At 39.9% G+C, this 4,673-nt stretch overlaps 1 pseudogene; it reads right to left on the bottom strand.

Moving 5' to 3' along the window:
* Positions 1-625: 625 nt before the first annotated feature.
* On the bottom strand, positions 626-1,375 carry LOC149375692 (uncharacterized; annotated as a pseudogene).
* Between the last annotated feature and the right edge of the window lie 3,298 nt (positions 1,376-4,673).

The raw sequence follows: 4,673 nt of genomic DNA, 5'->3' as shown, positions 1-4,673 counted from the left end.
CTATAACTGACTTTACGTGTGTACAGACTTAATAAAATTTAAGGAGAGCTAAATGTTGCGTGTGCACTTGACTATGGTCAAATCAGAACTGGCACACACCTGACTGGGGCTGTACATGCCTCTCCTTTAACGCAAACACACATACGCTCACGCAGACGCGCATGCCTACAGCCTATCAATACAGTAGTGCACTTCAACACTCCCTCCCGACTTTAGATAGCTAATGAGATATAAAAATACAAAAATAGATATAAGTTAAATTCACGCAGCGATAATATTTCAATTATCAATTTTCCATGGCACTGGTAACAAGGTTCAAACAGGCCAGGGATCACAGTCGTCAGGCGAGCACCTCACTTCTGGTCTGAAACAGAGTGTATCATATTATTCATTTATTTTAATTACAGACTTCATTAAAGTTATAATTTCTGAATTTTTCGTGGAGCTCGAAAGGCAAGGGTTTTGTAAAAATGTCTGCCGTTTGTTCTTTAGTACTTGAGCACCTTACGTTTACTCTGCCATAAGTCACACATTCTTTGACATAATGTTCATGAATTTTTGTCATATGTCTCAATTTCCCTCTTCCACTTATTTTCGAATTTAGTTTAGCTGCCTTGTTATCGCACTATAGGTCAGCTGGACAACAAGTCTTGTTTAGGACGATTTTGAGAGAATTATCTACTGCCATCATTTCTCTACATGCTTTACTTAGTGCCACGTATTCAGCCTGACATGTTGACAATGCTATGTAAGTCTGCTTGTAAGTTCTCCAGGCTACAGAATCTCTGAAGAGTTTTATGACATACCCGCTCGTAGTCAGAGAGCCTTTGCAATCTCCAAAACTGACATCCGAAAATGCTTCTAAGTTGTCCTGACTTGCTAATAACTTTAGACCAAAAGATTTAGAGCCTGTCAAGTACCGGAACACTCTTTTGACCATGTTCCAATCTTCATCACTTGGATTTATCTGATGTCGACTGAGTACATTAACAACATAGCTGATGTCTGGGCGTACAATGTTAACTACGTATAATAGACAGCCCACAGCCTCTCGGTAAGGAACATTTTCTGTCAATTTTGTCTCCCTTAAATCATCCTGCCTTTCAGATTGTTCTCTTTGTGTTCTTTGTTGATTCAACATATGTCCAGTGACCATGGGAGTTTTTACGGGTCTTGAATTTCCGAATCCAAATTTAGCTAAAATTTTATCTATATAATTAGTCTGAGTCAAGGTTAAGACCTGCCTCTCCCTTTCTCTTCTGACTTTGATACCTAGAAAAGATTCTACTTTACCGAGATCCGTCATCTCAAATTCGCTTTGCAGACTTTCTTTAACAGACTTTAAGCGATTTGGATCATTACTTGCAATAATCATATCATCAACATATAGAACTTTTTTTTTTATATTAGAGTGCTCTACGTCCGGCTCCTTTATTAAGGGCACTACTATGGGCACTTAGTTCTTGGGAGAAGGAAGGAAAGAGGGATGGGAGGCCTTCCAGTACTAGGAGGGGGGTAGGGGAAAATTAGGCAGTTTTTGCTGCGAGAAGGTAACCTAAAAACTCTCCTCGAGGAGCATTGCGTGGTGAAAAAGCACATGTGAAAGTCACAGAGGTACTTGCCCGAAAGAATCACACTGGCCGGGAATCGAACCACGGTCTCCCGCGTGCCAATCCACGACCTAGGTGACTAAGCCACCGCGCGCTCTTTAACATATAGAACTAAAATAAGAATTTTATCTGCCTCGTGCCAAGTACACAGACATGGTTCAAAAATGTGTGACCTCAAACCTATTTCAATAGCTGCTTCCGAAAATTTTTCGTGCCATTTTTAAGGACTGACCTTTAGCCTATACAAGGCCTTATGCAGCTTACAGACTTTATTCTGACGTTCTTGAGCTGTGCAGTTTAAACCTTCTGGTATCTCCATAGATATTTCATCATCAAGAGTACCATTCAAGAAGGCTGTTTTTATGTATAGCTGACATGTATTAAGATTTAATTTATTTATCAGAGCTAGAACCGTTCTGATCAAAGTCAATCTCGACACCGGAGCATAGGTTTCTGTCAAATCGTATTTATTTTTGTCTTTAAATCCCCGAATTACCAGCCATGCCTTGTATTTTTTCTGCCCTTGAGAGTCAACCTTTTTCTTGAGCACCCAGCGAGAGTCAATTATATTTGGGCGTCTGCCGTTTACAAGACCCACCGGTCGGTCTGTAAGAATCCATACATCATTTTTTGCTATTGAATCAAGCTCATCTTATATCGCTCGAATCCAGCCTTCTCGATCTGCTGCCTTTATTGCTTCTTTATATGAAGACGGGTCTTCGTTTATTTCAGCCAGAAGCAGGTAGTGAGTGAGATCTTCTGCAGACGTATCTTTATCTGCCATATCTGTATCATATTTTTTGAAAGTTCGATTTTTTATGAGGTCGTCAGCAATAGCCAGACCCACAAAACTGACATCCATTACTGAATTCTTACACTTCAGGTTTGTATCTGCCATGTTTGCTTCTAACTCTGTTGACTTTTTCAGCCTTCCTGGTTTTCTTTGTACGACTGGAGGCTCTCCCTCCGATGTTGTCATCTCTTCCCTTTCTTTCTCGAAGATCAAAAACCACTTATCTAGTTTTATATCTACTGTCACGTTCTCCCAGTTTTTAATTGAACTCTTGCCATACATGTCTCGGTATACAAAACGTTCCTACTCTCGTAGAATTTTCCTTCGTCAGGGTGAAGCAGCCGATACCCTGTGGGTGTGTAACCCACCATAAATGCTCTCTTCTCTTTGGCCTAAAATTGTGTGTCTGTATTTCTCTGAACTCTCATATAGGAGACACAATCACATCTTTTCATCTGACTTATATCCATCCTTTTATTTGGCACAAGCTTCGCTAAAGGGATTTCCATATTATTTAAACGATGCGGAGTGCGATTGTACGCAAAAACTGCCACGTTCAAGGCCAAGCCCCACATGTTTTCTGGGAGTCCCAAATCATACATGAGAGCTCTGACTTTCATTTGAATTGTTTTATTCAGCTTTTCCGACGTGCCGTTAAATTCGAGGGTATCCGGACAGCTCAACTGAAGTTCCGTTCCAAGACTGTTTAACACCTTTTGGGTGGATCCTCCCGTGAATTCTGTACCCTGGTCTGACGTAAGGTAACACACTTTAGTATCATATCCTAACAAATTTGTACAGCCTTTGACGAAATTTTCGAATCATTCACCCGTATCACTTTTACACTATATTCTACATTTAAATAGATGGACAGACCCATGTCAGCAAATTTTTGTAAGGAGAGTAAGTTTTCGACCAAGTCCCGAGCACAAACTACTCCGTTCAACTCCACCTTGTTACTATTCCTTAGTAGCAGCTTTCCCACTCCCTCCGTTCTCAAATCTGCAGATGAGTCTGAGTTTGTACATTTAATTTTCCAATTTTTCTTTTGACAATATTTTTAAATAATTTTTCCAACTTAGTAAAACTAATTATCGGTCGCTCCTGAATCAGCGATAAACTTCATTTTATTAGTTCCATCCAAATCTGTATTATTTACCCAATCCGCAGAGTTTGAAAACAGAGTTGTAAGGGGCTCGATCAACGTCAGAGACTCACCTTTATTCGATCCCAACGTGGTTTTTTTTTTTTTTTTTTTTTTGGCCTTGAGTTGAGTTGAGTTGAGTTGAATTTATTTCATCGACAATGGACTCAAGGTCCTACAACGCCAAGGCATAGTGTATATATAATAAAAAGAAACAAAATGACTGAGCTAATACAATGGCATCAGCCTAACAAAATTCGCATTAATAAATCATAAAAAAAAAAGGTATAACAAAAATAAAGAAATAAACTATAAGGAAAGAAAATATAAATATATATACATACATACGCACATAACCATGCATACGCATGTATACACACATATATTCAAAAAGAAAATATATACATATATATATATATGAGAGAAGGAAACAAAAACAAAAAAAAAAAAATAAATAAATCAAATATAAAAACATAACAATTTAGTAAATAGTAATGTGCTATGAGCAGAACACTTGCAAACTAAAGGCGACCAAACGTCTTATCAACAAAGTAACTGTAAAGGAGCACCCTGAAACAGGGCCGATCATAGCGTCGGCGTAGATCATGCGGAAGAGTATTCCATAGTCGCGGACCAGCTACGCGGAACGAATTTTGGTAGTAAGAGGTGCTAGCATATGGGATCACCAAATCAAATTGGGAGCGACGATGGGAGCCACAATCTCCAAGAGGCTTAAACTGGAGTTGATTAGCAATGTACTCAGGTAGACCATTCCGCAAGATCGAGACCAAGAGGCACAACGAGAGGTACACTCGTCGCTCAGTAAAAGGCAGTATACGAAGTGCTCTGTATACAGGGGTGATGTGTTCGGAACGACCAACATCGGTGACAAATCTTAAAGCAGCATTTCTGCAACGAGACAACTTAGTAACCAAAACACCTGATAGGTCCAATGCAATGCCGGAACAGAAATCAAAATAGGGGAACACGAGGGCATTCACTATATTCAGGCGAATTGAACGGGGCAAGGCGTCGCGGCATCTCCGAAGACGAGCGAGGGCAGCATAACTCTTTCGAGAGGTTTCCGCTGCAAAAGGGCCCCAAGAAAGGGTAGAGTCAAGAGTGA

This window comes from Copidosoma floridanum, unplaced genomic scaffold, assembly GCF_036245765.1.
Source record: "Copidosoma floridanum isolate Cflo_tuat_1 unplaced genomic scaffold, Cflo_Japanese_pri ptg000005l, whole genome shotgun sequence".
NCBI classification, from domain to species: Eukaryota; Metazoa; Arthropoda; class Insecta; order Hymenoptera; family Encyrtidae; genus Copidosoma; species Copidosoma floridanum.
Note: the sequence above shows the minus strand (reverse complement) of the source record. Positions and strands in the feature narration are given on the sequence as shown.